At 36.8% G+C, this 23,264-nt stretch overlaps 1 protein-coding gene across 2 annotated transcripts in view; it reads left to right on the forward strand.

Annotated features, from left to right (window-relative positions):
• LOC134679246 (DNA translocase FtsK-like) overlaps window positions 1-11,043 on the forward strand; it is a 49,509-nt gene extending 38,466 nt beyond the window's left edge. The window contains exon 12 of one of the 2 annotated variants that reach the window (XM_063538134.1): window positions 10,732-11,042. The gene's annotated coding sequence lies outside the window, so the exon portion shown is untranslated. Of the gene's footprint in view, window positions 1-10,731 lie in introns of both variants that reach the window. The other variant, XM_063538135.1, reaches the window with a different exon arrangement.
• Window positions 11,044-23,264: the final 12,221 nt, after the last annotated feature.

Raw genomic sequence — 23,264 nt, forward strand, 5'->3', positions numbered from 1 at the left:
ATAAGACCTTTAAACCTATAGTCTAATAAGGCCTACCTGAAGAATGTGATGTTTTCAACCAAAAGGTACCACATTGTCGGTTGTCGATAAGGTTTTCAAATTGAAACTATATGGAAATATCGCCTTATTGACAATCGACAATAAGTACACTTTTGGTTGAAAATGGCACAAATAATGTTCTTAAAACAGTGTAACCGTCTTGGTTATTAGATTAACACATAAAATGATATAATATAATTGAAAGCTAACAGCAATCGTACATAAATTATATCGTATGTACTTCTTATGAGTTAGTCTTATAAAAGTTTCGGTTAATAAGGCCTATGTGCATCGCGCAATAAGACCCATACCATTTAAATGATTCAAAGTAACGATTTTCTGAAAATAATATTTCGTTTATTACATTTATCACAAATTATAATAGCTAATATACGTAAACAACGGTAGTTGCACTCTAAATAGAGGTAATTACTTAACCATTTTTCGTGATTTCACACTTTTTGAAATCATCAAAATAGACAAGGCCTTTATAAACTACCAGGCGTTATTATTTATATTTCTCTTTTAACTGTATAAAAATCTGATGCATGAACCACGAACACGTGTATTTTATTAGTATATTAGTTTAAATTAACAAGGAGCTTCATTACCTGAGCTGAAATAAAATCTACATTTAATAAATAACTATTTAAATAGGTTGGCCTTATTACCCTCAGCTACCTCAGTTCAGAGTTTGAGACCTGGTCACCCGAACCGATTTTTAATATTTTGTTATTTAATAATCAAGAAATTGTCATGAAAGAGATTGACGTTGATAACTGACTAAACTGGTCCCCGAGTTCAGCAACCTTCTACTAGATAAACACTATAGGTACATTAGGTACTAGGCAACTTCTTTATCAACCGCCTGAGATAAGAGTTGCGGAATTATCACGTGCATACATGCTAAGTTTTATTTATTATTAATAAGGTTCCAAAAATAATCAAGAAATGCTAGAAACCAACCTGGAGGTAATCTTACCATACCTAGTCCTTTATGTTACATAGTATTTCTCATTCGCCGTAAGCCATTTCAAAAGGAGTTGATGTGAACCGAGGTCCTGTCGTTAACTATATTTTTCTCATTATCAAAAAGTAATTATGTCAATTGTATGTTAAAAGGAATTGTGTTCTTTAACCGCCTACCTACGGTTCACCGCTTATGTCAGCGAAGCGAATTTTGGTGTCACTAAAGCCCCATTTAGACGGTTCAAGAACTTGCATGCAATATTCGATACATCGCTAACTACAGAGTAAAATGAATTCAGTCAATCGACCAAATACCGCAATGTAACGAAAATCACACGGAAGTTCTTAAATCATCTGAATGGGGCTTTATCTATGTCATATAAGGAACATTGTAATATGAGATGTGATAATCAGAATCAGTGTGGTTATTTTAAAGCCCACTTTGGGTAAGTAAGGACTGATCTAGACGTGGCGCGAACTTGCATGCGATTTTAATTACATAGCGGACTGTTGGTTACATCGAATTAAACCGACCGATCAAAAACTGCAATGTAATGAAACTTGCATGCGAGTTCTCGCACCGTCTAAATGAAATTAAAGCACTCAGTCGTACAGTTAAACCTAAATTTTAGCGTATTGTGTTCATTAATGTGCCTTACATATCGAAGTGACAATTTTACTCACTTCAATTTAAGGAAGTGAATGTTTTTTTACTTTAAGTATTACTAGGAAAAAATCGTGTAGACAATATTTCTTACACTTGTTGATTGATTAATTGACTATACTGAAAAACTGCAAATATTATTATGAAGTTTACTTAGATTATATTCTTGTTTTTTACCAACCAGCTATGTGGACGTCTTGGACTGATTACTTTTATGTTTTCTTTTTTGGAGGGTACATTCGTGCACGTTATACATGTGGTACATTTTTATCTTATCTACATATTGTATTTGGCGTGTCTATCAGCTAAACGTCTAATTAGTTGGTTGGTAATAACAGGCAAGTATTAGGAATTATTTTACAATTCCTAGGTTAGCCATCAGTGGCGGAGCGTCAAACATATCCATGGGCAAGCCGAGGCTAATTTGGCTTACATATTTCCTTTACAACTCTTCTCAAACGTCCAAAACAGGCAAGCCGGTGGGAATCGGCTTTTATGGACGCGCCGCCACTGTTAGCCATATTAGAATATGACGAATAGCCCATAGTCTTCCATGAGAGTAAATTATTTTACCAAAAAAAAAAATACAATGAGTATTGTGATACTGATATGATAACATGATCTCATTTAGGAGTTAAGAGCCGCAAGTCTTTGGCTCATAGATAGTTCGCAATGCCTCCTTCATTAGTTACTAAACGAGGCCGTATGCATTTATAGAGGGCATCAATAAATCGAGCATTTCACGGGAAAGTCGCTTGCGAAGTACCATTATTCTAATACTACTGATATTGCTGAGAAAGCTGTATTTGATATGGTAGGTAGTATTGTATGGCTTGGCTACAAATTAGCCGTATATTCTCGAGATTTACGCATTTGATTGAAATAGTGCGATTTACGGAAAAAGTATTTATTAAGTGACATTCTCGTGGAATGGCACAAATACATCTAGCTGGCTGACATGTGCCAATACATAATTCATTCGCTAAGTAGAAGAAAAATCGGACCAAAGGTTATAAGATTTTTTTTATTAAATCGCTATTTAATATTGATCTCGATAGACATACGAATTAAACATAATCACTGATATTTTAGATTAAGTATAATACAGGGTGTTTCTGGCCATAAGGCTTTAAAATCAGGGCTCGATTCTACTCGCTAAACTGAGCTACTTGGCACCAACCCTGTAATCTCGAAAATAAATTTTACTTTTTCATACATTTTGGCTGATCAGATGTCGACGTTTTCTATGGAAAAGCCAAAAAGTTTTCCCCAATTTTAGTGTTGGTCCCATAGTAAAAGTAGCTCAGTTTAGCGAGTAAAATCAAGCCCTGGATTTAAAGCCTCATGGTCAGAGACATACTGTACATGAAGTTCCTGGTATTGACATCATTCCATTTTTTTAAATATGTTAACGTTACCGTTTACTTGTTGTGAAGACTATAATTGTTTGCTTTAATTTAATTAATTCTATTGACGTTTAAGTAACATATAAACGTCTTACTAAGACTGATTTTTTATTGCTTAATGAATAACGTTACACTACATATGGGCAGTATTTAATCGCCGCACGCTGTGTACAGCGACATTTTCTGTGGTTATGTTGTCTGCGCGCAGCCCAAGGAGTGAATAAAACACCTTACAGATGTAATATCGCCGTAGTAGTGGAACGTTTATATTGAATCCGTCCGACTACATATTTATATAATAAGATTACTCAATGTGCTATGCGATTTTACCTATGTGCCATACGTTAAAGTTACGCCACGCAAAATAAAAAAGTATATTTTAGCTATAATGTACACAGTCTATTGTAGTATGACACTTTCAATTCTTGCACTAAAATTCTAATGTAAGTACTAGATGAAAACAAATAGTTGCTATATTTTTTGAGTGAATGTTTGCGTTGCGTAGCGTTTATTTGGGCCGCACCATATATTTATTTATCGACACGGAATGGGCTTGAGTCGATCACGTTTCAGCTGTATACTATAGTATAGACGAATTTATAACTAGACTTCCTCGGTCACGCGGTCACTTCAATACTCTTTGCCGATTAACATTTTCCGATTCCGTGTCGATGAATGTATTCATATATGTCTTGTATTTGTTAGACGAATAAATGTACCATGTTACCTGATACTATACCAAGTTTATATATAGGTTAATAAACAAAAGTTCCTTGGACACCTCAAATGCCTATGAGGTTGTGGTACTAGTGTTACTACTATATTATAAGTAGTTATGTAAGCATAATATTTTGAATGTATTTATACAGTATTCCTTTCAGTTGTAATTGTTTGATCTAACTTGTGCCATGCGAATGTACCTGATTTTTATACTTAGTGTGTGTTTTATTTTAATGCTATGAAAAATTAGACTTATAATTTTAACAAACGTGAGTAGTTTGTGTATGCTTGTCCCATCCATATCCTAAACCGTCTTTCTCCTGATCAGCGATCAGTGGAAAACAGGTGTTGGGTTTAGCTGATATAAAGAGTGAAGGTACCATAAGTAGGCTATGTACTTTCAAAAATAATAATATGTTTTATATTTGTAACGACATAATTATTATCACTTAAACACAAGTAAAAACTACAAAATAAATGACCAGCAACAATAAAATAAATGTATCATTAACTTATAGCCAAAGTAACTTTCACAATCTTATCTACCTCTACAGTTTTATCACAATGCAGGAAACCGGGCTAATCCCCATAACGCATAGTTTACTCTGGGTTGGATAATCAGATGGCAGTCGTTTTCGGAGAAACTAGTGCCTACGCCAATTCTTCGGATTAGTTGTCAAACGGACCCCAGGCTCCCATGAGCCGTGACAAAAATGCCGGGATAACGCGAGGAGGATGACAGTAACCCGGTCGCCCTTCACCGATTTGTAGAAAAAAACCGGCTAAGTGCGACTTGGGTTCGCATTCCAAGGGTTCCGTATACAGGGTGATTCAGGAGACGTGAGCAGGACTAACACTGCGCATTTCGTAAATTATAAGCAACTGTTTCCTATCAGTATTAGTGAGGTTAACGTTAATTTTCTAGTCGTGTTGAAAAAGAAAGTTATTAATTTATTTACGACATGGATGGTCACCCTAACATTAGAATACTAAACTATCGATATTCTGTGTCAAATTGAATGTCATCACTGTCATACATAACGGTCTGGTTACTTTTGAAAACTCGTATCTCACTCAGGTTTGACATTTTATTTTCTTCGTAAAAGAGGTTTTATGTTTATTAATTAGGTCTTGTAGGGTGACCATGATTGTAGGGAATTAAATTTGTCCTCACCAAAAAGTTAAAAAATAGGAAAAAGTGTAGTTGTTTCACCTAAATACGACGGTGATCGATCAATTATCAGTTACTGAGTGTGCAGGATTAGTCCTGCTCACGTCTCATGAATCACCCTGTATTTAGTCCAACTCACGCTTGACTGCATATTTCAAATAGGTTTTCCTGTCATCTATAGATAAGAACTATTTAGTGTTTTTTTTTTCAAAATTTAGACCCAGTAATTTTGGAGATAAGGGGGGGGGGATGGTTTTCATTTGATATGTAACACGATATAGTTGAAAAACTTTATTTTTTCACTTTCTCGTTTACCCCCCAAAAGAGACCCCCATATTTAAAATTAATTTCTTTACGTTAGATGTCCATATTTGGGTCACTAATTTACACATGTGTACCGAAGGACAAAGAGTAATTTTGGTCCATATCCTCAATACTTATGAAAGCTATGCCAAATGATAGCTTCAATGCTATCATTTATTTCATACTATGACAGTTAAGTCGAAGTCGCGGGCCAATATGGTATTTTTTATATAAATAGAACCCAGTACGGCAACGGTTTCACCCTAGTATGTTTTATTATAATAGAAAGAAAACGACACGTTATGCATTTTATTATCATTGTATTTATATTAATCAGAAAATTATATAGGTATCTACCTACCTAAAATATTAAATAACACACAACAATAACTAGTCGAGTAGACAATACTAAGTCGAGGTAGACTAGTGGGTTTTAATCCACCGGCACTTCATCTAGACGATTTAATTGTAGATATTTAATATTGTAGGTAGGTAGATAGCTATATAATACCTATGTTATTTTTTGATTAATATAAATACAATGATAATAAAATGCATAACGTGTCGTTTTCTTTCTATTATAATAAAACATACTAGGGTGAAACCGTTGCCGTACTGGGTTCTATTTATTTAAAAAAGACCATGTTGGCCCGCGATTTCGACTTGGCGGCCATAGTATGAAATAAATGATAGCATTGAAGATATCATTTGGCATAGGTTTCATAAGTATTGAGGATATGGACCAGACTCCATACTAAAGTGCCCCCCATTGTCCTTTCAACTTAAGAGCCAACAGGAGTGGTAATTTCTCCATACAAACGTACTCGACTGTTTCCTCCGTGGGTTTTGAAGCTAGAGCAATAATTTTTTCAACACAGATTAATATTGTCAATATCTGTGTCGGACCGTTTAGCTTTTCTTGATATTTTTGTTTTTTAAGGCGCTAGAGCCCTTCAAAAATAGCCAAAATGGCCTAATTGACTTTGCCGCAATGAGAGGCGTGGTATTCTAAACTGATATCAATTAGCCAAAAAAGCAAAACGATCCAACACAGATAATTTCATAATCATTTAGATTTCCAAATTTGGTTACGATTGGTTAAGTTTTGGAGGAGGAAACAGTCGAGTACGAAACCTCGATTTTTGAGATTTTGCGCAGGATTTTTCGCCTTGTCCTTATATCACTAGTTTTAGGAGCCGCTTCCGTTAGCGAGACGGGTATATTTACCTAAAATATTTAAATCTCAGCTCCTGTTTCTTCTTAATAGGGAATATTAGGCAAAGCTCTGTGTAGGTGGCGCCACTAGACATACAGTAAACAAAGCTCTATATCTCTATGGAAAGCTCGTTGACATCATCAATGACACATCATGTCATGGTGTCATGTTCTCATGTCATAAACAAATAATTAGTAAAAGTGAAAAGTAATTAAGTAAACTATTATAATAGGTACTTACATAATTAAAACCAAAATGTTACTTTGCTAATACGCGCGTACGTTTTACGCGGATTAGCAAAGTAACATTTTGGTTTTAATTAATATGGATTTCCGCAAAGTAACGCCTGATTCTATTCACTAGGTACTTACATAATTTTAATAATCATATTTAATTACTTTTATTGTTAATATGGCGCCCTACGGATATTTAAAGGTCGAAGAACTTAAAAAGCTGCTTCGGGAACGTGGTGCAAGCCTAAAAGGAAATAAATTAGTAGTTTAAAAAACACTAGAAAAACACGCTTGATGCCTGATCGTGTTCAAAGTCCATTATACTGTATGCATTATTATTTGCGTTATTTGACACATTATGACTGACGTATATAACTAACCCAAATCGATTGTCACAGCAAGCGATTACGATTGGATGGCACGTAGACTGAGGTATCGAATTGTGACGTATAATTAATTTTTATTTGAGATTTAAATAAAGCTAGAATTATATGGTTTTCCCGCAAGGTAAATGCAGTTAATACACCGACCGAGTAGGTCGCACCCATCATCAAAATCTAAACTAACTGGGGATCTATTTTAACGTTTATTTATGTTATTTCTGTGTCAAATTTGTTGTCTGTTAGGTGACGATAAATATATCCATATTTACAATTAATTATCCACCTTTTCCTTACTTTTATTAAAAGAAAAATTCATTTCGATTTACTTAGACAACTACCGATTCATAACGGTGGTGTCCGGCCAACCCTAAAATTAAAAAAAAAGACGTAGAACGTAAACGTTCGCAGTGCAATTGTTTTCCTTTGTGATTTCGATGTGCAAGACATTTTACGTTGTATTGCTGTTGTGAGTGACAGATGTCAAATAACGCAAATAATAATGCATACAGTATACGTGACCGTTCTCACAAGTGCAAACCCGACTATGATACGATATTCCATCATGGAATGCCAGTGCCTATCTTCCGGCTTTATTATCAGACCTTGAAACCTAATCGTGGTAAAAGTTCATTTAAAGACTTTTCTAACAAACCCAAACACAGCTGTGATACGATGTTCCATCATGAAGTTCCAGTTCATATCTTCCGGCTCCATCATCAAATCAGTTCGACAGTACCATATTATTGTATTGTCATCAGAACTACATACAGCTGCCACTTTTCATGATGCTACGATCCTTGGAAGATGGTTAAATTAGTTACCTTAAATTCCATTACATAGTTACATGCAGTACGATGGTCGACCCAATAAAAGCGTGTTAATTACTTACTTAATCATATTTAAACCTATTTAATTCAGTTTTTCAGAATGTAATTTTTACTTTTGTCTTGTTCCAGGCTTACCCTATACGACGAACATAATAACTTTGGTAGCATAAAAAGTGATTACACAGGTTACACTGAAGGCAACAGCTCAAAATCTTTATTCACGCCATTGGCGGATAAATTTAAAGACATTAATTCTAGCTCAGATTTACACTGACGACCTACACTTTCTATAGAGTCCTTACAAAGATAAAACCTACTGTTAAAACCTGTGTGTGTAATCACTTATTGTACTACAAAAGTTATTGTTTTCGTAAGTCTTGAAACAAGTAGTTTTCGTCGACTCTTTAGTCTAGTCTAGTTTTTTTTTTGTAACTCCATTATAATATGCTACTGTTACATTGTTAACTTATAAATGAATAAATTATTATAAGTGTTATATTTCCGAATCATTTCAAAATTTATTATATACAAATTTATCAATAATCAAAGGAGTCGTCGTAACTAGTCGTGCCCACAGAGCCATGGACACAGCTTCTTCAACATAATGAACACCACAATCGAATGCTGCCGTTTCGTACGAAGTGTTACATGTTGTTGTATTAAAACCAGGCATATAGTTTTATTTTGAAATTGTGGGTTATCTAGTTTATCTACACTATTTTCTTGGGCCACAACATAACCAACACCACAATCGAGTGCTGCTGTCTCGGATGAACATTTAAAAAGGGAGACCATCAGAGTTCCTAACATGTGCAAGCATTAATTTTCATTTCGCCTCACTCGCTTCAGCCTGTTCTCGCCTTTGATTAGATATTATAATTTCCGTTTTAGTCCACCGAAAGATGGAAGGCCAAGGTTCCCTTCTTTAAAACGCGCCTGGTTTTATATAATCCTGAAAATAATAAGAGTTTAGGTTATGCTCAGAATAAAATTGGGTAGTAAATGTGACGGTTATTCTATTATTTCGAAATTATTACCTGAAAAGTTTCCAGATGCAATGAAATCTTCGGATTTAAAATGTGCTGAACATATCTTTGAGGTTTTTTTTGCTTTACGACGTACTACCGCTTCCCACAGCTTTCATACATTTTGGTCTTTCGGAAATGAATGATTCCCTTGATTTCTACAGCCAAATACGCAGCACTGATGCATTATTGTATTAACATATCTTGTAAGTATTAACCTTATTTTAAACTCAAATTATATGAATATATTTAGCAATTTTATTTTAATCCCGTTTTGAAAGACTTGTCAAAATTGTCAAAAAACTGTTTACTATATGGATCGGTCATGCCCTCTGGCGGAAAAACAAAGCAGTAATATTCCCTACTACATTACAGTGTTGCCACTTTTTAATTTCTACTCTTTTTGCCGGGCTGTACGACTCTTCTCTTTCCGCACAGACTACAAGTCAACGTTCTAAAAATATAATGGCACGACCTTTAAATTTTGTTATGTATCTTAAGCCCCCTCCAGACTATGCGCGTGAATCGCGGGCGAAGCCGCGATTCGCACACGAGTGTGGAGGAGGCTTTAGAAGCGTGTAAAGCGCCCTCCAGACTATGCGCGTGAATCGCGGGCGAAGCCGCGAACGCGAGTGTGGAGTCTAGTTCGCTGATATGCGAAATCGACTCCAGACTCGCGTTCGCGGCTTCGCGCCGCGATTCGCGCACGAGTGTGGAGCGGGCTTAATAGTACATTATTGTCGAGGCTCGGAAGTAGCTACTTGCAGGCTGAGGATTCGTTTTAAACGGACGACCTTGGGAGTCCGTTTAATTGAATCCGAAGCCAGCAAGTAGCCTTCCAGCCGAGTCATATATAGTGCTTTTCTCAAAAATGGTGCAAGAAATATAAATATCATAGAAATATTTTACAAAAGCAACATTCTTACGTATATATTTTCACAGAACAAAGCCCTTGCCGCCTTTTTATTTTTTTTTAATAAAAAAATAGAAGTGTATTTTTCTGCCGAAAATACGCCAACCTATTTGAGACAGCTAAATAGTCGCGGTACTAATCATCTGTTTGGCTGTTTAATGGGCCTGTGCCTTCATTTGATATCGCCATTTCAACTTTTAAAAAGTTTGGAACTCGACAAATAATGGAATTTGTATGCAACATTGCAGTCCTAAAATCGAGACTGCAATGTTTTTAACTTTTTAATTTTTGACTGACCATAAACTCCGCGCTTCGCGACCTATTTTTTAGATGGCAAAGTCGACTTTGCCGTCCATTTTTGAGGAAACATATTTTTATAGCGTAACTTGTAAAGATGTTTGTGAACTCTACTGTAAGTTGTAAACTTGTATGGGTTCAAATGCTAATGCTTGACAAGCAAAGGCAAGCGGACATTCATTTTTTTTTTTTATTATTATGAATGGGCTTACTCATGGCCACAGACTAGCCGAGGCGTAGACGTGGCCTACGATGGAGCGAGCTCGCCCAGAAGGTGCCTGTTCACTCTTGATTTGAAGGTTGCCGGGTTATAAGAACACGGAAATATAGACGCCGGCAAGGAATTCCATTCCTTGGCAGTGCGCATAAGGAAAGTAGAAGCAAAGCATATTATATTCATATTTACTGCACTGGTTTTTCATGGCTGGCCAAACGTGTTCAGGCCATTTTATTTTTCAAAACAAATCGAGCTTGCGAACGTGTCTATCGTAATGCGCTGTGCGAATGGTGACTTTTAACTTCATGTAGCTAAAGTTACTCAAACTATTTTTTATAATAATTTCAGCTGTGGACCAAGTGGTGGCATTATCGAGAAGGACAATTTGAAACTAAAGAAACACTACATGTGCTAGTATGTATTACCTAACTACGTTTTATAATGTGATGTGACTGCAAGTTTGAACTTAGTGCAGTGCAAGTGTATTTTCCTTAAGACGAGACGTGTAAATACTCTATAATGTTAGATACTTATACCTATAATTAGTTTATAAGCGTAGGTATACTTTAATTAATGTAAGTATAAGTGAATAATTTTACAATAGATTATAATGTTGTTGTTATTAAATATCTACATAATATAAAATAATGCTGAAATCAGAAAGAGTTTCTTTTAAAGGTTAAATAATGTCAGACAAACAAATTTTAATGGCAGCAATATAAATGCACAGTAGAGTTAAATAACTTCTAACCTTCGAGCAACACCGGCTTCCGACACGTCGGAAGGGAGGGGCCCAAGCGATATCTCACCGTACAAATCATTCTGCCATTTTTCGCGGGGGGAAGGTGCACACAGTCGCACTTCTCACACACTTACATACAAAATCCAATCAGAGGCCCTACCGCGAACCACGTTCGACGTGTTGCCTCTCTATGGCACTTGTAAATTCATACGTAAGTGTGACAGGGAGGCAACACGTCAAACGTGGTTCGCGGCAGGCCCTCTGTAATGACGACACAAATACATAGAATATGACACACGTCAAAGACAAATCTTGCAAACCTCGTTCTCTTTTTGTGAACGGACGAGTGACTAGTGTCACAACACGCACACTAACACATTTTCGTTGAAGTATGTCATTGTATTCTGAGAGATGAGAAGTCGGATTTGTCGCTCGACCGATCCGCAATTTGTACTGAGCGAGCAAAATCGATAAATCCAACAATTACTTGAGACTAAAATATAATAATTGTATTTAAATGTAATTAAACGTATGATATGTAAAAAAAAATATTACATGTGAAATGTAACACTTTCTTTTTGTAAATTTGATGTCCCCGACCTCTTTTTATAGCAAAAAACCGAGCAAACAGGCATTTTTGTGCAGCAGTGTTCACGCGCGCGTCTGGACTCGGTCTAGTGAAAAATCCAAGTGCAACTAGTTTTATTACCCGCGCTAGATTAGATTGACGTGCTAATCTTGTACCTCGGCAGAGGGGAAATAGTGCGAATGCCGCCTCCCTTTCGTGTTGCTCGAAGCTTCTAACCTATATATTTTAAAATTATAATTAAAAAAACGTATTTTGTACAATAGGGTGGAGCAAAATCCAAAATTCTTGAATATCGCAATGGAACCCCTCTAAAAGGATGTCTAATTTTTTATTATTTAAGAAATAATAATTAAAAAAATATTGGTATATACTTTTAGCCCTCTACTATTCGATTATATATAACAATATATGTATATTTTTAATAAATTTAATTTATGCTTATTTTTTTTAAACAAGTTTTATTCATTAAATAACATGTTTTTCTTACATATATACTCGATTCCTATAATTATTTTAGTTTATAACATATTTTTATGACACGGTAAAACCACGTAAATAGGGGTCTTATGGAAAATGCCCTTTAACCCGAATATTGTGCACAAATTGGAGTTTACAACCCATAACAGAATCGTGAAAACTATTTTGAACATAACTTATTACACGCTTATTAAGTATTATATTATATAATTTCAATAAAATGTACACATATTAGTGAAATAGTATATTTTAATAATTGAACAAAATTTACCTTTATTAATTTCTTTAGCGGCTGAGTAGAGGGCTAAAAGTAGTGTTGATTTTGAAACTTGATATAATCACTATAATCTACATGACAAACTGCAACTTTTGGTACCGGTTCCACATCGATAATCAAATTTTTATTTTTTTCCATACAACGACGCTCCACCCTATTGTACAATCGTGATATAATAGAGAGATTTTCAGTCGAGTACCATGTTAAGGCCACGAAGCTTGCTGAGTGGTCTTAATGGGTACGAGCAGGGACCGGAACCGGTTAGCTTAACCGGGGTTTCTCATAGGGTTATTTTAGAAGTGGTTATAAAAACCCCTATCATAACGGTAAACGAGTATTTCGAACTTATATTAGACCCCGCATGTTGTTGTTGAATGAATGACATTTGACTATAAAGGTCACTTGAATGTCATTTTGTCTCACTCAGTGAGCAAAATCGCATTTTGCTCACTGTTATTAAGAAGCAAAGTACCCTTGTTCGAGCTGCTGAGGTGAAAAATTCATTTGTTTACGTTACGTGTCCATCTTTGAAGCACTAATCCATACTACCTACCTAATATTATGAAAGGCAGTCTGTCTGTTATGTCTTCACGCTTAAACCGTTGAATCGATTGAGGTTGAGGGCCCTAGATGAAATTTGGTAAAGAGATTGTTTGAGTTCCGAGGAAGGACATAAGATAGTTTTTATTAGAGATGCCCTAAATAGTGAATTCGACCGAATACCGAATATTCGGCAAAGTTGGCAAATAAGCTGAATACCGAATAGTTGCCGAATATTCGTGACATCTCTAGTTTTTATCCAAGAAATCATCCCTTAAAGGGGTGGAATTTTGAATGGGGACTTAACAACAACTGCACAACAAACTTTGTAGCTCTGGTGCTGGTGCAAATTTCAACTTAATTGGTCCAATATTTACCGAGAAAATAGGCTGCGACAGACGGACAGACGCACTAGTGATCCTTTAAGGGTTCAGTTTTTTTTCCTTTTGAGGTACGGAATCCTAAAATTGGTAGTCGTTTTCGTAAAAACTTATGCCTATGCCTTGTCATGGGATTAGTTGCCAAGCGGAGCCCTCCCTCCCTCCCATGAGCCGTGGCAAAGATGCCGGGATAATGTTAGGAAGAAGAAGAAAGTATTTGTAACTATTTATTCTCCCAGAAACAGCAAACAATGAATAGTGTCACAAATATTACTTTCCGGCAAACAGAACAAATCATGCATATTACCTAAAGGTCAGAAAATGAATGCTCATATAAAGTGGTATATAGAGGGAAATGCTTGGAACACAATTTTTGACTCAGTAGCTTTGTTTGGAGTAGTTAGGAGGTGAACCTATGAGGGTAGAGGGGGTAAGGTCTAATTTTTCAGTTTTTCACTTATACACGGTGTAACATGAGGAAACCGAATAATTTGTATCCGTGTATATATCTTGGAAACTTAGCGTCTTAGTGACATGACAACTTAGACAAACCGAAAGCTGATAAAAGGGTCTAGCCTTCGAGCAACACCGGCTTCCGACACGTCGGAAGGGAGGGGCCCAAGCGATATCTCACCGTACAAATCTTTCTGCCATTTTTCGCGGGGGGAAGGTGCACACAGTCGCACTTCTCACACACATACAAAATCCAATCAGAGGCCCTACCGCGAACCACGTTCGACGTGTTGCCTCTCTATGGCACTTGTAAATTCATACGTAAGTGTGACAGGGAGGCAACACGTCGAACGTGGTTCGCGGTAGGCCCTCTGTAATGACGACACAAATACATACAAAATGACACACGTCAAAGACAAATCTTGCAAGCGTGTCCGCCCTGTGACCTCGGCAGAGGGGAAATAGTGCGAATGCCGCCTCCCTTCCGTGTTGCTCGAAGGGTCTAGCCATAGATATATAATATTAAGAGATGACGTCAAATCGAGCTGTCACTGTTACCACTTTTGTTTAGTGTACGATTAACAATGTGGCCCACCTTGCTGTAGCCATGTCGATAAAGTCATATCGATAAACTATCAACATTTCTTGCAATTTTAATTTTACTTTAAAGGTTTAACGATACCTAAAATGAATAAAAACGCTTTTATTCTTTGTTGTGGTCAGATCACAATTTTATCATCACGCCCCAGCAGGGAACCAAAGGAAAGTTCAGATATTTAATTAAAATACATAAATACCTCCTAAAATATGTGTTGCGCAATAATTGAATTATTTTATGAATGTAGTTTATACAATAACAAAACTTATACAAACTATTATTAAAATTAAGTATAAACGAAATAAATTAAAACTAAAACTAATAAAATAAATAAATAAAACTTACCCACCTACAGTCAGCAGCAGAAGTCGATATGCACTCCAGGTGCTCAAAGGGAGGTAAACGTTTAAACTGTCAAAAAGTTGTTGACTGTCATGGTAGTATTTACTTGTGAGCGCTCAACGTGTCACAAATATGTTAACAGTCGCTATTCATTAATTTCTACACTTACAACAAGTCATTGATACCTTAGCTGTCAAAAAACCAATGGTATCTAAGCGGTCAACGTGTCAAATATATCTGAACAATATGGAAAAATTCCCTGGCCCTTCAACCATTTGACAGGAGCCTCTCGGTCAACTTACTGCAAACTATTTCTTTTAACAGAATCGTCAAGACGAATGACACATAGCAAAAGCTAACTGAAGCCGAATTTAGAGCCAATTGTCAAGACACGTCGTGGTCTCAGTAACAGGCGTTTGCTTTTCAAAGCAGAGACCGCGGGTTCAAATCTCAGTCGTACGCACCTAGAGATTACAGCTTTTTGTTTTTTTTTTTTTGCATTTCATTTCTATTATTAATTTGTGTCTTCTGGTTTTATGTTAATTTCGCATTAGTTTATATAATTTTTGAAGATAATGTCACATGTAGCGTATGTACGACTTTCTATCAGGACGTTGTAGGTTTGAACCCGCAGTGGGCGTTACTTAGATTACTCCTGTGCGGAATGCCATTTGATATTTACTACTCAAAAATCACGTTTGCTGTATGGGAGCCCCACTTAAATCTTTATTTTATTCCGTTTTTAGTATTTCTTGTTACTTATAATAGCGTCAACAGAAATACATCATTTGTGAAAATTTGAACTGTCTAGCTATCACGGTTCCTGAGATACAGCCTGGTGACAGACGGACGGACGGACGGACGGATGTCGATGGACAGACGGACGGACAGCAGAGTCTTAGTAATAGGGTCCCGTTTTACCCTTTGGGTACGGATACCCTAAAAATGCTGGTCTCTTCGAAAACTGACTAAATTAAATTAAAGGATATGAAAACAATGCATTTTATTAATTTCAGACATCATGTTTCATAGTAACATTTATTGCTTAAGACCTACATAATCGATATCTAATGAGAATAGAAATAGAAATAGTCTTAGTTTTATTTTTCAAAACGTTCGGGGTTCGATTCCCGAGCTGAGTACACATTTTTTTAAATGTATGAATGCAGTTTTTCGTGTTACTAAAATCGATGACATGATTCCTAAGAAGAGATCGGTGTATATCTTATAGTATCAGATTTTCCCATACTGGCCGATCTAAATGGGCCACCCTGTATAGTATATTTTTTACTACAATAAGTGGGCTAAATAAATATATTAACATAGGTAAAGCCTAACAAGTTCCTTTTTAGCCCTCGCCACGTTGCGGATTTTCGATGGAACTAATTTATTTTAATGGCAATTATTTTGTTTGACATCCGACATTGAAAGTCATTGAATGTCACCGATGTAAACAAATCGAAAATGATTGTAAATATTTCAGGATAATAATAGATTTTGCAATCAAAATGCCCAAAAAAATTCACACCGATGCTAAACAAATAATTTTAAATACATTAAAATACTTGCGACAGAAAAAGGATACGGGATTCAGTAGCATTCCATTAAACAATGTTGTGAAATTATTTGTTGACATGACGGGTACTGATTTTCATAGTGAGTTTGTAATAAACTGGTTAGTTTTGTACTAAATATGAATATTAATTATTAAATTATTATTTTTCTCATTTAAGGCGTCTTTAGTGCTATAATCAAAAATATTTATTATAAGAATGAGCCATTACCACCACGAGTGACTGAATCTGGTAAATATATATACGGAGGTCGAATATTTAGAATCAAATTATGGCGGATAGGTAAATTATTCATACTTAATTATCAACTAAACATGCTCTTTCGATTGGGTTTCGATTGGGAAACATACTTCTACAACTCACATGTACATAATTGTATACCTCACTCGCTCTTGCACGATGCCAATACACACTGTCCCGACTATTCATGACGTACACGTATTGTTGCTATATGTAAGCTGTTTGTAGCGACATTATATCAGGGCTAAAAAAGAACTTGTCAGGCTATATATAATATGATCAACGGTTTGGAAGAACAGCCGCATATGACAGTTAAAATAAAAAAACCGATCATTCTAGTAGAACCTACTTATTTATTGTATAAGTTTGACACTTAACGATAAAATACTTCTTTAAGAAAGGAGGTGTCAATTCGTAGTGCTACAGTATTTATTTTAAAGTTATACAGATAAAATGTTGATGCTTAGTTACCATTGAAATAACAACTGCTTAGCAACTGGTGGCACCCTGGCTGCTGACGTACGTGATTGGCAGTGCGTGTAGGTATTAATGACAGTAGCTTGAATTTGATTGCTTAGTTACCACTGACTTTTTAACCGTTATTGTCATGGTGATTAAGTAAGGGTGTATGTGTTAAAGAAAAACTCAGAAGTTAAGGTATTTGTGACGAACTGAAAGCCTACGTGAAAATGACATCTTAGATGTCCTTATTTTTGTGACGATTGAAGTGTATATGTTTTCTTGGACACCTTGCCCGCTCAGGTATATCTGCTGCTGACTGTACCTTAGGTCCCCCAGATCTGTCCCCTGCGGAAGGGTGCCCATAAGGCTGGCTACATTCCCACGCTGAATAGCTATGCCTATTCATTATTTTATTACATTATTATAATATATTCATTATCCATTATCATTTCAATTGTGTTTATGTTTAACGAAGATATTGAAGCTTCAATTGACCGCTATTTTGTTCCGCTGTGTAGCGTTTATCGATATATAACATGATTAAAATCGATTTTTCACATCCCTAAAAGAGCACACATTCGCTTTTACGCACACATACACAATCTGGTTCTACCTAAAACGATAACACCTTGATTTGAAGTCCATCTTGTCAAGAGTATGGTTGTCCTTTTTTGACAAACGGCATTTTTAAAAGAGCGAGGAGAGAGAAATTATACTAGTTGCTGCGCCGTCAAAGAGAACAGAAAACGTGGGATTGAAGTGTCAGTTGATGTTCGTTATTTCTATATTATTTTACTGAAATTTATTATTACTTTTTTTTAAAGAACGTGTTGCGCATGTGTGAGTTTTTCTGGGTCTATAAAAAACAATGCCGCTTCAGGAGCGAGGCTTTTTGTTCGAGATTTTCGTAAGTTAGTACGTTCGAAGTTTGTCCGTGGACGGTGTAATTTATTAAGAAGTTTGAAATAGGCAGCGGCCAGATAAGTAGAAGACCTAGGAGATCTAAAGACGAGCTAAGTACCAGGTGCCTTTATCATTTGAGCGTGTTATCTAATTACTTGAAGCTTTTTCTCAGTGCCGGTTTGTAGCTGTTTGTTCGAATTGCGTACGCGTGCATAACTAACAAATAATAATCCTAGTTTACCGCTTAAAGCTCAATAGCACAGTAAAAGCTTAATACCTACCTTGAATGTTCTCGGAAGCTAGCGTCGTTACAGTTTGTTTTAATTTACGAAGTATGGAGTGTAGAAGTAAAGGAGAGCTATCTTTTGTGACAAAACGGTTGTAAAAGTGTCCAAAAGTCAGTTGAAATAATAGTTCGAAATCACTCCGGTGGCGCTAGGGTAGCACTCAGATAATAACATGTGAGAAACGACGTAATCGATAAAATGGATTTATACGACGGGTTAATTTATGCTAGTGACGATCTATTTAATCTGACCAAAATGATAGAGAAATGTGTTTTAAGAGCAATAAGCAAAGCTTTAACCAATATGGAGACGATCATTGAGATCAGGGTGAAACACACACTGTATAACTCACAATAAAGAAATTGAATTGAAAACCGATTAATGAGACCTTCTTAGCCCTCTCTACCCCCAGCACCGGGGCTACGGGCGGGGACTTTTGATATGTTAACCTCCTAACTAGTCCAAACAAAGTTACGGAGTCAAAAATTGTGTTCTTAGCATTTCCCTCCATACCTTCTTATTGCTTGGCCTATTAGGGTTTAATACTTTTAACTAGCTGCTGAAGCCGGAGCGTGAAGTCTGCCATGCTCAAAAACCGCAGGGATTTCCGTAAATTTCTTGAACTACGAGAACGTGGTATACGTGATTTTTGTGCATAACGACGCCGCCTTAGGGAATCTCCAGGGTCCTCCTCTTCTGGTTTAGGGTCCTCCTTCTTCGTTCTTTCGGCGTTTTTAACTGCATCCTCCTTCTTTGTTTCTTCATCTTTAGCGTTTTTTACAGAAGTATCATTTAAGGTGTCCTTTAATTCCTTCTCTGTTTCATTATCTGTAGCGATCTTTACAGAATTATCATTTAAGGTGTCCTCTAATTTGTCTGTTTCAATGTTGAGATCTTTTCCGTCTGGATCATATTTGCTGTAGTTTAGAAAATGGGTTTTCACTTTGTCAATCGCAACGTGAATATCGTAGTACATTCTTTGACATGTTGTTACATTTCTTAGCAGCTGTAATGAGGATAATGGCAATTCATTAAACCACTTAAATTATTTAAACAATAGGTACCGTAAAAATGGGGTGAGTAGGGAGAAAACTGACATTCAAACCACGATAACATTTTATTTTTACATATGTAAACTGAATGGTGTATATACATATTATAACGAGCCAACTAGTCTGTTCGAGATCCTGAAAACGGTGAAAAATAGAGATAATACTCCTAAAAATACGTGTGATATCTCATTAGTTTCGTCAAAATGCCTAGAAAAATGTATTCGAAGCTTGTATTTGCACACAAAGAATATCAAAATGTATAAACAAAAAAAGTGGGGAAATGTAGTTATTTTTTTTTCCCCGATATCTCAAAAAGTATTTATATTTAAGAAACCAAAAACAATATAATAAAAGAGGAGGATATTTCCAATAAAACATTCCATACTTGCAGAACTGTATCTCCATTATTACACTGCTGCCCAAACAAAAAGAGTGTGTTGTTTTCAGCGTTCATGTTTGTAATTTGTATGTACATAGGTATGTTGTATAATATTTATTTATATAAGGTGCTAACAATTTGTCACGGATATATTTACAGCTAATAGTACTCGGTTCTCGGTGTACATTAAGTATAAAACATCATTGGTTTTCTTATGTTTTTTTGGAGAAAAGTAGGAAACTTTGCTACGTTAAAACACCCTGTTATTAAGATGGTTAAATGAGACCTAGACCGTATATGTACTTTTTATTCAACGCTGAACACAGCCCTTTTTTTTGGAGAAAAGTAGGAAACTTTGCTACGTTAAAACACCCTGTTATTAAGATGGTTAAATGAGACCTAGACCGTATATGTACTTTTTATTCAACGCTGAACACAGCCCTCCGCACTGTCATTGGACAGGTCTTTTAAAACGTATAAGGGTTTTCAAGAACCATTTTTATATCAACTTAATATTTTCGGAAATAATCGATCTGAAAGAAAAAAAGTTGTGTTTTACACTTTAGTTCCCGTAATTTTTTAACCATGGGTCCAAAAAATATGAAAATAATCTTGAAAACATAGCTTAGTAAAGACTTTCAAGAAAAAATATAGCGAACCTAATCGGTATAGCTGTTTTTGAGTTTTGGCAAATAGTATATTTTGACAGACGGGTAACTACGGAACCCTACACTGAGCATGGCCCGACATGCTCATGGCCTATTTTTAATGTATAAGTATGCTTGATTTGTTGATAAAAACACAAAAATCACTATATGTATGCCTTTAAGATTTGAGGAGTTCCCTCGATTCCAGATGGATCCCATCATCAGAACTAGGCTTTGACAAAATCGGGACCAATCTGTATGCATATACATACAATCAAAAAATAATTTTAAAAATCGATCTAGTAATGACGGAGATATCGAGTAACAAATATTTAAAAAAAACATACAACCGAATTGATAACCTCCTTCTTTGAGATTTGGAAGTCGGTTAAAAAATCGTCGATTACTCTATTTGGCAACAGAGCGCGGGCTAGTCCAACGCTCAAAAAACCAGTGTACTTACCTACTGTAGGTGCACTCTCCGATAACGCGCCTTTGTTATATAGTGCACCGCCTTATGGGAATATAGTTCAGAGCCGGAAACCGCTACCAACTTTTAGTATGTTGTTGGGCATGGCATTGGGTCTCCAAAACTGCCGGGAGACAGCGGCGCCGGCCATCTACTTCAGCGGAATGACGTCATCAAAATGACTCCCGCTTCGTTGCGAATATTGCATATTGTACCCAAACTATGCATGGCACATAATGAATGAAGCGATGGATTCTAGAATCCTGAGCGTAATGAGGGATTCAAGTGTTAACGCCCAAGACGAACTAATTTTGATACCGTGTGACACATACTGCTTTTCACATCAACTACTCGTATGAGGAAAATAAAGAAATCATAGTGTTGACACAATCTGATGCTAAACAGATTATTTAAGCTAAAAAAATAATGTACAAAAAAATGTAAAAATATTGTGCTTGAACAGAAAAGTGTTACTTTAATCCCTCCTATCAGGGAGTAAAAGTGCCACTTTGATCCCTCCTAGCAGGAAAGGAAGCAAGAAAAAGCTCATTGCCGAATAGGTGGTGTGAAAAATATACAGCCGTTTAAGAGCCATTTACAAAAGAATCAAAATGATGTAAAAAAAAATTAATTATTTGGGTTTTACAACCAAACCAAAATTAAAGACGACATTTGACGACATACGTTGATATCAATCAAGTCAAAATTGGGCCAAATATGCAACATCTTAAGAGAAATTAACAAAAAAATAAAAATGACGTAAAAAAATATTTGATTGTTTGGGTTTTACAACCAAACCAAAAGTCGGACGTCAAAGCAATGTACTACAAAATTAAAGACGACGTCTGACGCCATACGTTGATATCAATAAAGTCAAAACTGGGCCAAATATGTGGAAATTATGCATCAAAATGTAATCTTAAGTGGTGCAAGGGTTTCAAGGCTGAGCTGAGAAGGCTGACAGAATTTTCCCTCTGATCCTCCGAAATACAGGTCACCCCTCTGGTCATTCGAAGCCTCCATAAGGCATCTTGCTAACTCATCGAGGCAACGCCCGCTAGGCCTGCTAACATCTACGGCCTGAGGGTTTCAACGTTAAGGCGCCAGTACACAGTGGTGAAGGATGGGCCATGGCCAGGGTGTGGCATGCCACACCCTGGCCATTGTGTACAGGGGGTTATGGTATGCAATGGCGGACGACTGCCGTCAGTTGTCAGCCGTGGTGAGCAATCGGGGAGTTGTCGGTTTTTTGGCACACTTCAAAGGAATCGTGGCGTACCGTGGCCTGTGGTCTTCACACAGTCGCCGTTGTTTATTTACGCTACGTCTTACGTAGGCGAACAACGCGCGAACGCGGCGCGGCGCGGCGCGGCGAAATCAATCCTTTGATGCCCATAGAAGTGTCCTACGTAACGCTACGTCTTACGTAGGCGAACAACGCGCGAACGCGACGCGGCGCGGCGCGGCGAAATCAATCCTTTGATGCCCATAGTAGTGTCCTACGTAAGCGATCTCGTTGCGAACGCGGTGCGGCGCGATTTGCACGCGAATGTCAGGCGGCGCGGCGCGGCGGCGGCCGCTTTCGCCGCGCCGCGCCGCGCCGCGTTCGCGCGTTGTTCGCCTACGTAAGACGTAGCGTAAGCGATCTCGTTGCGAACGCGGTGCGGCGCGATTTGCACGCGAATGTCAGGCGGCGCGGCGCGGCGCGGCGCGGCGGCGGCCGCTTTCGCCGCGCCGCGCCGCGCCGCGTTCGCGCGTTGTTCGCCTACGTAAGACGTAGCGTTAGTTTCTTGAATTATTGACCGCTTGATTAAATGTTAATAGCCCAAAATGTCATTATTGCGGAGCAATGAAGAGACTTATCAGTTTATTATAGATTTATATCAATCAGAGCCTGCAATTTTGATTTTTATTTTTGTTTTTTTTGATGCACCATTGTGTGAACAGCTACGTGATATAGGCCTACTGTTGCGCATTGCAAAGCATTGCTTGGCATGGACCATCCTTGACCACTGTGTACTGGAGCCTTTAGATGCCAAGCCACGCCAGGCCATAATAGTAAAGGTCTAATTATTAAATATTAATTTTTTGTCCGACTACGGCAGAATTTGCTATCTATGCGTGCATGTGTAGGTACCGTTTGCATGAAACTACTGAACTGATTTGGATAAATTAGGTGTCAATTTATTTGTCTTTGTAGCCCAGGTCACAAAAGCTACATTTTAACCGACTTTAAAAGGAGATTAGGTACTTAAAGAAACAGTATTTTGCTTACCTATCAAGTAAATTATTATTTTTATAATTAAGGTTCCATACGAAAATGTGGTTTTCATGTATTTTATGTAATGTTCATTCATTTAATACTCGATAATTAGAACTATTATTTGCATAATATGAGCGCATTAACGTAGAATTGTTGGCGCGCTTTAGTTTCTTTTCCACAACTTCCACAGTTTTTGTCGGAAATGTA

This window comes from Cydia fagiglandana, chromosome Z (genome assembly GCF_963556715.1).
Source record: "Cydia fagiglandana chromosome Z, ilCydFagi1.1, whole genome shotgun sequence".
Lineage (NCBI taxonomy): Eukaryota > Metazoa > Arthropoda > Insecta > Lepidoptera > Tortricidae > Cydia > Cydia fagiglandana.